This window comes from Cherax quadricarinatus, chromosome 25 (assembly GCF_038502225.1).
Source record: "Cherax quadricarinatus isolate ZL_2023a chromosome 25, ASM3850222v1, whole genome shotgun sequence".
Taxonomy (NCBI): Eukaryota; Metazoa; Arthropoda; class Malacostraca; order Decapoda; family Parastacidae; genus Cherax; species Cherax quadricarinatus.
The window spans coordinates 34963622-34976930 of NC_091316.1; the positions used below are offsets into that span (position 1 = coordinate 34963622).

Sequence of the window (13309 nt, forward strand, 5' to 3'; positions counted from 1 at the left end):
CAGTTCCCAACTCAAACAATTATGTAAGTTTATTTTTTGGGGTCTGAAACGGACTAATCTAATTTACATTATTCCTTATGGGAACAAATTTGTTCGGTATCTGTACTCGAACAGCCTTCTTGAACAAATTAAGTTTGTAACTCAAGGTACCACTGTATGTATATATGTGTGTGTGTGTGTGTGTGTGTGTTTAAGTATGTATATACATATTTTTTTAACACATTTACGTATTTTTTTAACACACCATCTATCTCCTACCAAGGTAGGGCAACATGAAAGGCAAACATTTTGACTATCATTCACTCCATTCACTGTCTTGCCAGGGGTGCACTGGCATTACAGCTCAGGTTACCCTCCAAACTGCAACATCCCCACCCCTCCCTCAGAGTGTAGGCACTGTATTCCCACCTGTAGGATTCAAGTCTGGCTAACTGGTTTCCCTGAATTCCTTCATAAATGTTACTTTGCTCACACTCCAACAGCACATCAAGTCATAAAAACTGCTTGCCTCCACTCATTCCTGTCTAACATGCTCACACTTGCCTGTTGGATGTCCAAGCCCTTCACATACAAAACCTCCTTTACCCCCCTCCATCTAACCTTTCTTAGGATGACACTTACCCCACCATCCCTCCACTAAAGATTTATATACATTCCAAGTCATCCTATCATACTCCACCATCTCAATGTCTAAACCACCTCAATAACCCTACCTCAGCTCTCTGGATAATTTTTCATTTTATTTATTTTATTTTATTATCACTCTGGCCGATTCCCACCAAGGCAGGGTGGCCCGAAAAAGAAAAACTTTCACCATCATTCACTCCATCACTGTCTTGCCAGAAGGGTGCTTTACACTACAGTTTTTAAACTGCAACATTAACACCCCTCCTTCAGAGTGCAGGCACTGTACTTCCCATCTCCAGGACTCAAGTCCGGCCTGCCGGTTTCCCTGAACCCCTTCATAAATGTTACTTTGCTCACACTCCAACAGCACGTCAAGTATTAAAAACCATTCGTCTCCATTCACTCCTATCAAACACGCTCACGCACGCCTGCTGGAAGTCCAAGCCCCTCGCACACAAAACCTCCTTTACCCCCTCCCTCCAACCTTTCCTAGGCCGACCCCTACCCCGCCTTCCTTCCACTACAGACTGATACACTCTTGAAGTCATTCTGTTTCACTCCATTCTCTCTACATGTCCGAACCACCTCAACAACCCTTCCTCAGCCCTCTGGACAACAGTTTTGGTAATCCCGCACCTCCTCCTAACTTCCAAACTACGAATTCTCTGCATTATATTCACACCACACATTGCCCTCAGACATGACATCTCCGCTGCCTCCAGCCTTCTCCTCGCTGCAACATTCATCACCCATGCTTCACACCCATATAAGAGTGTTGGTAAAACTATACTCTCATAAATTCCCCTCTTTGCCTCCAAGGACAAAGTTCTTTGTCTCCACAGACTACTAAGTGCACCACTCACCCTTTTCCCCTCATCAATTCTATGATTCACCTCATCCTTCATAGACCCATCTGCTGACACGTCCACTCCCAAATATCTGAATACATTCACCTCCTCCATACTCTCTCCCTCCAATCTGATATCCAATCTTTCATCACCTAATATTTTTGTTATCCTCATAACCTTACTCTTTCCAGTATTCACCTTTAATTTTCTTCTTTTGCACACCCTACCAAATTCATCCACCAATCTCTGCAACTTCTCTTCAGAATCTCCCAAGAGCACAGTGTCATCAGCAAAGAGCAACTGTGACAACTCCCACTTTATGTGTGATTCTTTATCTTTTAACTCCACGCCTCTTGTCAAGACCCTCGCATTTACTTCTCTTACAACCCCATCTATAAATACAGTGGACCCCCGCATAACGATTACCTCCGAATGCGACCAATTATGTAAGTGTATTTATGTAAGTGCGTTTGCACATGTAAGTTTGGGGGTCTGAAATGGACTAATCTACGTCACAATATTTCTTATGGGAACAAATTCGGTCAGTACTGGCACCTGAACATACTTCTGGAGTGAAAAAATATCGTTAACCGGGGGTCCACTGTATATTAAACAACCACGGTGACATCACACATCCTTGTCTAAGGCCTACTTTTACTGGGAAATAATTTCCCTCTTTCCTATGTACTCTAACTTGAGCCTCACTATCCTTGTAAAAACTCTTCACTGCTTTCAGTAACCTACCTCCTACACCATACACCTGCAACATCTGCCACATTGCCCCCCTATCCACCCTGTCATACGCCTTTTCCAAATCCATAAATGCCACAAAAACCTCTTTAGCCTTATCTAAATACTGTTCACTTATATGTTTCACTGTAAACACCTGGTCCACACATCCCCTACCTTTCCTAAAGCCTCCTTGTTCATCTGCTATCCTATTCTCAGTCTTACTTTTAATTCTTTCAATAATAACTCTACCATACACTTTACCAGGTATACTCAACAGACTTATCCCCCTATAATTTTTGCACTCTCTTTTGTCCCCTTTGCCTTTATACAAAGGAACTATGCATGCTCTCTGCCAATCCCTAGGTACCTTACCCTCTTCCATACATTTATTAAATAATTGCACCAACCACTCCAAAACTATATCCCCACCTGCTTTTAACATTTCTATCTTTATCCCATCAATCCCGGCTGCCTTACCCCCTTTCATTTTACCTACTGCCTCACGAACTTCCCCCACACTCACAACTGGCTCTTCCTCACTCCTACAAGATGTTATTCCTCCTTGCCCTATACACAAAATCACAGCTTCCCTATCTTCATCAACATTTAACAATTCCTCAAAATATTCCCTCCATCTTCCCAATACCTCTAACTCTCCATTTAATAACTCTCCTCTCCTATTTTTAACTGACAAATCCATTTGTTCTCTAGGCTTCCTTAACTTGTTAATCTCACTCCAAAACTTTTTCTTATTTTCAACAAAATTTTTTGGTAACATCTCACCCACTCTCTCATTTGCTCTCTTTTTACATTGCTTCACCACTCTCTTAACCTCTCTCTTTTTCTCCATATACTCTTCCCTCCTTGCATCACTTCTACTTTGTAAAAACTTCTCATATGCTAACTTTTTCTCCCTTACTACTCTCTTTACATCATCATTCCACCAATCGCTCCTCTTCCCTCCCGCACCCACTTTCCTGTAACCACAAACTTCTGCTGAACACTAACACTACATTTTTAAACCTACCCTGGATAATACTTCTAGTAATCCCACAACTACTTTTAATATCCAAACTACGAATTCTCTGCATGATGTATGTATATTTTTTTAAACTCAACAGCCATCCCCCACCAAGGCAGAGTGAAGAAAACATTCACCAACATTCGTCCAATCACCGTCCTTCCAAAAAGTGTGCTGATATCACAATCAGATTACCCCTTTGACTGCAACATTCCCAGCCCTCCTTCAGAGTGTAGGCACTGTCTTTCCCACTTCTAGGACTCAAATCTAACCGGTATACCTCCATTCATTGATAAAAGTTACCCTTTACACACAAAAAGGGACTGTCTATTAACAACCACCTGTCCTCATTCACTTCTAATATGCAAAAGCCTACTGGATACTCAAGCCCCTAAAACTCAAAGCCTCTTGCACCCCCTCCCTCAAACCATTCCAGGCACAACCCTTCCCTCTTCTAACTTTCTTCACCAGTCTATCCTTGTCCAACTTCTCTACATGCATAAACTGTCTATCTCAACAACCCCTCCTCAGCTCTCTGAGCTATACACCCTTGGGCATCCTACATTGCCCTTTAATTTCTATGCTCCGAATTCTTTGCATGATATTCACATCGCAATGCTCTCAGACATGAGTCTTTGCTGCCCTTAGCATTCTTTTCACTGCAGCATTAACCCTTTCAGGGTCCAGACCCCCGATCTGAAACCTGTCCACAAGGTTCAAGAATTTTCAAAAAAAAAAAATTATTTTTTCTTGTGAAATGGTAGAGAATCTTTTTCAGAAGGTAATAAAACAAAGTACAAAATATGATAGAAAATTGACGAAATTACGCTATCATGAATTTTGCTGCGTCAGCGATATTTATGCATTGGTGATTTTGCCCACTTTAACTCCTATTTTAGGCCAATTACATTGTTCCAGTCGACCAAATTCTTAGCTATTTCTCTAGTATCACTTCTATTTTATCGATTGAGCACAAGAAACTGCCTAATCAACTATTTCATCTATCCAATAAAGTGATCAGAAATTGGTAATTTGGCCAATTTCACACAAAGTTCAAAATATCCCAATTTCAAAATAGGGTCCAGAATAAACAATGCAGGCATTCCTGACACTAAAATAACATTTCCTCTATTTGCTAGTTATGTTTCAAAGCTTTACACATGAATTCCATTTTGATTTTTTATTCACAAAGAATTTTTATTCACACCAAAAAATAGAAGATTTATTGTTATGCAATACTGTAATAATTGTATAAATAATATCAGCCCCACTTATATGGCAGGTTAGGTTCGAGGCTACCACCGTAAAGCAGAAATCACCGTAAAGTGGAACACCCTTTCTTTAAACTTTTAAATGCATATAAATACTAGATAACAAGTTTATACTAACATACATTAAGTTAGCAATAGAACTAGGCATTAAAAAAGAATAAAAAAGTAAAATACACATACAGTGGTACCTCATGATACGAACTTATTTCGTTCCAGAAGGTTGTTCGAGTGCTGATGCCAAACGAATTTGTTCCCATAAAGAATAATGTAAATTAGATTAATCTGTGTCAGACCCCCAAAAATACACTTCCAAAGCACTTAAATAATTGTTCGTGCTTTGAGCTGTTTGTATCCCAAGGTACCACTGTATTGTGCACTCATTATTTTATTTTATTAACACATCAGCCGATTGTCACCAAGGCAGGGTGGCCCGAAAAAGAAAAACTTTCATTATCATTCACTCCATCACTTTCTTGCCAGAGGGGTGCTTTACACTACAGATATAAAACTGCAACATTAACACCCTTCCTTCAGAGTGTAGACACTGTACTTCCCATCTTCAGGACTTAAGTCCGGCCTGTTGGTTTCCCTGAATCCCTTCATAAATGTTACTTGGCTTACACTCCAACAGCACACTTGCACACTTGCTGGAAGTCCAAGCCCCTCACACACAAAACCTCCTTTACCCCCTCCCTCCAACCCTTCCTAGGCCAACCTCTACCCCGCCTTCCCTCCACTACAGATTTATACACTCTCGAAGTCCTTCTGTTTTGCTCCATTCTCTATACATGTCCAAACCACCTCAACAACCCCTCCTCAGCCCTCTGGATAATAGGTTTAGTAATCCCATACCTTCTCCTAATTTCCAAACTACGAATTCTCTGCATTATATTCACACCACACATTGCCTCAGACATGACATCTCCACTGCCTCCAGCCTTCTCCTCACTGCAACATTCATCACCCATGCTTCACACAAATACAAGAGCGTTGGTACAACTATACTCTCATACATTCCCCTCTTTGCTTCCACAGACAAAGTTCTTTGTCTCCAAACACTCCTAAGTTCACCAATCACCCTTTTCCCCTCATCAATTCACCTCATCTTCCATAGACCCATCTGCTGACACGTCCACTCCCAAATATCTGAATACATTCATCTCTTCCATACTCTCTTCCACCAATTTGATATCCAATCTTTCATCACCTAATCGTTTTGTTATCCTGATAACCTTATTCTTTCCTATATTCACTTTTAATTTTCTTCTTTTACATACCCTACCAAATCCACCAATCAACCTCTGCAACTTCTCTTCAGAATCTCCCAAAAGTAGTGTCATCAGCAAAGAGCAACTGTGACAACTCCCACTTTTTGTTTGATTCTTTATTTTTTAATTCCACATTTTTTGCCAAGACCCTTGCATTCACTTCTCTTATAACCCCATCTATAAATATATTGAACAACAATGGTGACATCACACATCCTTGTCTAAGGCCTACTTTTACTGGGAAATAATCTCCCTTTCTCCTACATACTCTAACCTGATCCTCACTATCCTCGTAAAAACTCTTCACTGCTTTCTGTAACCTACCTCCCATACCATACACCTGCAACATCTGCCATATTGCCCCCCTATCCACCCTGTCATACTTTTTCCAAATCCATAAATGCCACACAAACCTCTTTATCCTAATCTAAATACTGTTCACCTATATGTTTCACTGTAAACACTTGGTCTACACACCCCCTACCTTTCCTAAAGCCTCCTTGTTCTTCTGCTATGCTACTCTCTGTCCTACTCTTAATTCTTTCTATAATAACTACCATACACTTTACCAGGTACACTCACATTATTATTATTATTATAATCAAAAAGAAGCGCTAAGCCACAAGGGCTATACAGCGCTGCAGGGTAGGGAAGGAAGCAAGGGAATTGGATGGCAGAAGGGAGGGGGGATGATCAGGAGGTTACAGAAAACAGCGGGGCAGGGGATAGTACGGGGGTAGAGGGTAGCAAGAGATACAAGTAGAAAGGGCTGAAAGTATCAGAATTTGTGAAGTAAGTCAGTCGTTGTCAAAAAGTCAATGAGAGAGTCCGGATGAAAGGTGGGTCCATCAGCGAGAAGGGAAGGTAAAGAGAGAGCAGCGGGGCGAAGACGACGACAGAGGTAAATTCTGCGTGCTCGTTGATAAAGTGGGCAGTCCAACAGAATGTGGCTGACTGATAATGGAGCTTGGCAATTCTCACAGAGAGGAGCAAGACGCCTCTCCATGAGATATCCATGAGTAAGACGAGTATGGCCAATGCGAAGACGGGAGAGAGTAGTCTCCCAACCTCGACACTGGTGATAAGAAGACGGCCAGTAACCTATACTCGGTTTAATAGACTGAAGTTTGTTGCCGAGCATAGTAGACCAACGTTGTTGCCAACGGGTGTGAAGGTGGGAAGATATTACAGCAAAATAGTCCGTACATGGAATACCTCTATAAGAAACTGGTAGGTCATGTACTGCTGACCGCGCAGCAGTGTCTGCCTGTTCATTGCCCTGTACGTCAACATGACCAGGGACCCAACAAAAAACAATATCTTTATGCTTAGTAAAGATGCGGCGTAGCCAAAGTTGGATACGGAGGACTAAGGGGTGAGGTGTATCAAATTTTTGTATAGCCTGTAAAGCACTAAGGGAGTCTGAGACAACCACAAATGATGACACAGGCATAGATGCAATACGGATAAGTGCTGTAAGGATGGCATATAATTCAGCAGTAAAAATACTAGCTGAAGATAGTAAATGCCCTTGTACGACGCTGTCCGGAAACACTGCTGCGAATCCTACGCCGTCAGAAGACTTAGAGCCATCTGTGTACACAGCAATGGCATGAGAATGAGAGTGAAAGTGGTCAAGAAAAAGAGAGCGGGAAGCGACCGTAGACAGTTGGGCTTTCGAGCAAGGGAGGGAGAAAGAACAGACTCGAACAGCTGGAACTTCCCAGGGGGGTAGGGAAAAGTGAGATGCTACATGTACATAGAAAGGTGGTAGTTGAAGAGAAGACAAGAGCGAATGAAGGCGAAGAGAGAAGGGACGGAGTAAGCAGGGGCGGCGAACAAATAAAGAATGTCTACTAATATCAGTGACCATTCTATAAATGGAAGGATTGCGGAGATCATGAGAGCGTACATAGTAGCGCAGGCAATGGGCATCACGGCGATCGGATAAGGATGGAACGTTCGCTTCTGCATAGAGGCTTTCGACAGGGGAAGAGCGAAAAGCACCAAGGCATAAACGTAATCCTTGGTGATGAATGGGGTTAAGGCTAGAGAGAGTAGCAGGAGATGCCGCTGAATAGATCTGGTCACCATAATCAAGTTTCGATAAAATAAGGGTGGAATGTAGGTGAAGGAGGGTTCGACGATCAGCTCCCCACGAAAGATGAGCAAGGGTTTTAAGAAGGTTCAGCCGGCTGTGACAAGTTGCCTTCAGAGAGGTAATGTGAGGTTTCCAGGATAACCTACGATCAAAGAGGAGGCCCAGAAACTTGACTGTATCACGTTCAGGGATACGTGAGCCATAGAGGTACAAAGGATGATCAGAGATGACAGAGCGTCTAGTGAAAGTGATTTGGTGGGTTTTAGTGCTGGAAAATTTAAACCCATGTGTGGTGGCCCAATTGGAAACACGGTCGACTGCATGCTGGAGAGAAACTGTAAGGAGGTGACAGTCAGCGCCTGCACAGGCAATAGCGAAGTCATCAACATAGAGTGATGACCAAATATTTGATGGAAGACTAGAGGCCAAATCATTAATAGCAAGGAGAAAAAGTGTTGTGCTCAGAACACATCCCTGGGGGACACCTTCAGCTTGGACAAAGTCCGGGGAGAGCACATTATTAACCCGAACACGGAAATGCCTGTCAGTTAAAAAGTTCTTAAGGAAGGATGGTAGATTGCCTCGAAGGCCTAAGGAGTGGGCTTGGGCTAAAATATTATACCTCCAAGTTGTGTCATATGCCTTCTCAAGGTCAAAAAATATGGCAATAACTGAGTGGTTATTCGCAAAGGCATTACGAACATACGTATCCAAGCGCAGTAAGGGGTCTATGGTAGAACGTCCCTTACGAAAGCCATATTGACGAGTGGAGAGACTGTTGTGTGTCTCTAAATACCACACTAAACGTCTATTTACTAGACGTTCCATTACTTTGCAAACTGCACTGGTAAGAGCAATGGGACGATAGTGGGAGGTTTCATGTCCCGTAGTGCCTGGTTTGCGGAAAGGGAGAACAATGGCGGATTTCCACAGCTGTGGAAGAACTCCTTGTGACCAAATAAGATTGTAAAGGCGTAATAGGACTGCAAGGGCTGACTGATGTAAATGTTGTAGCATACGAATATGAATGTCGTCGGGCCAAGCTGCCGATGATCGACAAGCTGAGAGTGTTGCCTCCAGTTCTTGAAGTGTAAAAGGCACATTATACTGTTCTTCTCTGAGAGAAGAAAAGTCCAAGGGTGCTAACTCTCTGGCAGACTTTGAGGAAAGAAATGAGGGGCATAGATGGAGTCCCTGAGAAATACGGACCAGATGATTGCCAATTTCATTGGCAACATCTAGTGGGTTTGCTATATCAACACCGGCAACCCGCAGAACAGGAGCCGGGTCAGGAGAATATTTACCACTCAGTTTTCGTACTTTTTTCCAGACTGCACTCATAGAGGAAGCAGAGGTGATGGTGGAGACATAATCTCGCCAGCAAGTGCGTTTAGCGTCACGGATGACACGGCGAGCGATCGCACGCTTCTGTTTAAAATCAAGGAGTCGCTCTGTGGTTCTATTGTACCGGTACCTGCCCCATGCAGCGCGCTTCAAACGTACTGCACGAGCACAAGCAGGAGACCACCAAGGCACGCATTTCTGAGAATGCCTGCCCGAAGTTTGGGGTATAGAATGAGAAGCTGCGGTGAAAACGGAGGACGAGAAGAGGTGTAAAAGCTCATCGATGGAGGACGAAGAAGGAACCTCTTTAAAAACAGTCAGGTGTGAGTAAAGGTTCCAATTTGCCCGATTAAATTGCCAGCGTGGGGTGCGAAGAGGTGGCGAATATGAAGGGGAAGTAAGAATGATTGGGAAATGATCACTGTCATGTAAGTCCGGGAGAACAGACCAAGTAAAGTCTAATGCGGCGGAGGAAGAGCAAACTGAGAGATCGATGCAAGAGAGAGTATGAGTCCGAGGATCAAAATGGGTGTGAGTACCTGTATTTAAAACATGGAGGGGGTGGGTGGCAAGAAAAGCCTCTAACTGAATTCCACGGGAATCACAGTGAGACCCTCCCCAGAGGAAATGGTGGGCATTAAAATCACCAAGTAACAGAATCGGTGGCGGTAATGACGAAACAAGGAAGGCAAAATCCGGAATAGATAATGCCCGAGAAGGAGAGAGATATAAAGAACAGAGCGTATACCACCTATGTAAGTGGATACGGGCTGCTGTGTAATGCAGCGAAGTATGAATAAATAGCTGATGGTACGGAATATCAGTGCGGAGAAGAAGGGCACTTTCATTAAAGGTCCCATCAGGAAAAGGATCTGAAGAATACAATAAATTATAGCCTGAGATGTGAGAAATAACAGCAGAGTGTAATTTTGGTTCCTGTAAGCAAACACCAACAGGGGCAAACTGGGAGAGTAACATCTGAAGCTCACCCCGATTACCCCTGAGGCCGCGTATATTCCACTGTAAAAAGGCCATGATTGGCAATGATAAAGATACTTGAAATCCGCAGGTAAGGGTTCCTACGGACTAGAAGGGTTAGAAAAGTCCACATGCGGAGGCAGTGGAAAATGTTCAAGCAGCGAAGGAACGGTGCGCTGTGAAGAAAGGAGTTGCGCAGATGGAGCAGAGGAGAGAGAAAGAGCGGAAGGTGGATCAGTGTCCATTGATGGTTTGGTCTCTGCAATATATTCAGAGATTGCTTCAAGTGTTTCGGAATTCAGAGATGTTGTATGGGAGACAATATTGGGAATGGTAGGGGGAGGATGAGTAAAGATTGGAACTGTATTGGACTGTACCGAGGTAGGGGGGGGCGAAAGGGTGGAGGGAACTGGAGAAGCGTGGCAGGGGACAGAAGAGACAGGAACCTGGGAGGTGGCAGAAGAGGAAGAAACTTGGGAGGGAACAGGGGAGGAAGGTACATTACGAGGAGGAGGGTGAACCTCTGCACTTGTAACTGAGCCAGTGAGAGGGGAAGAACTAGGGACAGAGACAGGGAGGGTAAAATGAGGAGGTGGAAGATGGGTAGGAGGTGTTACCGGACCTTTTTTTGACTTTTGAGAAGTAGAGGGACGATTGGGAAGAGGTGTCGTACGAGGTCTCGTCGATACTGAGGCTTGTAAGAGAGAACTCGAAGAAGCGAGATTAGACTGAGGCGTTGAAGTAGGGACGTCTGAGCCGAGGACAGCAAAAGGATTAGATACAGGAGTGATTATGGGAGAGGTAACCACAGAGGTGGGTGTAGAAGATGGGATACCAGAAGTGGGGGGACGTTTTGAAACACGGGAATAAGAAACACGTGGGAGTCTCCCTTGGAGGCGGAGATGAGAAACTGCCATGGCATAAGGGAGACCTTCTGTCTCTTTGAGGTAACGGATTTCCCGCTCGTTTAAATAGACCTGACAACGGCGAGAGTACGAAGGGTGAGCCTCATGACAGTTAAGGCAAGAGGGAGATCGATTGCAAGACGTATTAGAATGGTCATCGGCACCACAGACTGGGCATTCGGCGATAGATCTGCAATATTTCGCTGGATGGCCAAATCGCCAGCAATTTCTACACTGTTGTGGTGTAGGGATCACCTTTCGAACTTGTAACCGATGTCCTGCTATATAAACGGAGGATGGGAGTTCTCGGCTGTCAAAAGTTAAACGAGCCACATTGCTAGGGTATCGTCTCCGCCCACGGGCAGGAAGAACGTAAGTGTCTACCTTGAGGATTGGGAGATCTTGGAGTTCCAGCTGTTCTAGAATGTCGGTGCCACATGTCTGGAAATTTTGTTGAACTATGGTATGGGGCAGAATAACGGTACCACTACAAGAATTGAGGGAATGATGTTTTTCAAGGGTGACAGGAACAGTATCTATATGGGAAAGACGAGAGAGCTCACGAGCCTGGGTAGCATTCTGTACGGTAATGATGCGCGTACCGCTCTTAAGAGCATGAAAAGAAATATCTTTACCAACATGGCGTAGGAGTGCCTTGCCAATACTATGGTCAGAAAGATAGGCAGTAGAGGAAGTTGGTCGTAAAGTGAAGAATTTAGTCCACTGTTCAGTCTGAAACTGAGCGTGGAAAGGTAGTGAAGGACGTGTCGATCGTTTCTGAGAAGAACGAGAAGGTGAAGGTGGAGAAGTATCATCAGCAGGTAATTGTCGTTGACGTTTAGGCGTGGGACCAGAGTTGGTCCGACGTGGAACGGGTCGGCGATTTGAAAATTGCCGCACCGTAGAGGGAGAGGCCGGAAGCATAGTCAGAGGAGAGCGAAGGTCTGATAAATCGAAGGAGTCAGTCGAGGCCTCAGTACCTGAAGCGGGTGAGGAAACAGCACCGGCAATAGGTACAGAGGCATGAGGAATGTCTGAAGAGTGGTCCAAAGACGAGGCGGGGTCAGAACGGGGTGCGGTATCAAGAAGGGGCCCGGGGGTACCAGGTTCATGGACTAGGGCTGCCATGGTTAGGTTACTTCTTTCTTTTTGTTTTTAAGAAAAAAAAAGAAAGAAGAAAAGAAAATAAAAATAAAAAAAAGAAAAAAAAAGGGGGGACCGGGGAGGGATAGTTCCTAGGAGGAATGAAAGGGCCAGAAATCTCCCTCCGCGCCCAAGAGGACTCGACACCGCTAGTAGCGCAGATGCAGCATGGAACCCGTGCCATACCCTACCCTTCATGCCAGTAAACCAGCAATCTGGGATAGCAACCTCACATCTGCCGAGCTACCTCGGTGGACAAAAGAGAGGGCGGCCGGATATCCGCCACAAAGCATACCTCCTTCAGCCACCACCCCCGGAATCCGAAAGGTGGCTTCCAGAGATACACCCGTCGCCCAAAAGACACCCAAAGCTACTCCGGGATACCGGAGAGGGATCGGGACATCCCTAGGCAATCCAGATTCCACGGCAAACTACGCCACCGCCAAGAAACCTCAACGGAATGGGATGGACCCCGGTGTCCTTTCCCCTACCTAGGAACTAGCGCGCCTGTGGGAGAAATCACGAAGGCTAAAAAGAGGAAGGGCAAAAGGGAGGGGTGAGGAGGAGGAGGAGGAATGGAAAAAGGGGAGGATGGGGAGGATGGGATAGGGGAGGGGAGAATGGGGGGTAATTAGGTTCGGTCTGAGGAAGAAGACCGACAGGGCTAATTCCTCAGACCAAGAGCCTCTTCACCACGCCAAGGAGCCCCCCTTGAAGAGGAGGTACACTCACAGACTTATTCCCCTATAAGTTTTGCAATCTCATTTATCCCCTTTGCCTTTATACAAAGGAATTATGCATGCTCTCTGCCAGTCCCAAGGTACCTTACCCTCTTCCATATATTTATTAACCCTTCGACTGTTTTGGTAGTATATATACATCTTACGAGCCACAGTTTTTGACGTATATATACTCATAAATTCCAGCAGCTTCAAATCAAGCAGGAGAAAGCTGGTAGGCCCACATGTGAGAGAATGGGTCTGTGTGGTCAGTGTGCACCATATAAAAAAAAATCCTGCAGCACGCAGTGCAGAATGAGAAAAAAAAAACTCCGACCGTTTTTTTTAATTA

The 13309-nt window shown here is 44.5% G+C and overlaps 1 protein-coding gene across 1 annotated transcript in view; it reads right to left on the minus strand.

Annotated features, from left to right (window-relative positions):
• LOC128690043 (stromal interaction molecule homolog) overlaps positions 1-13309 on the minus strand; it is a 298076-nt gene that overhangs the window by 111427 nt on the left and 173340 nt on the right. The gene's annotated exons all lie outside the window — the stretch shown is intronic.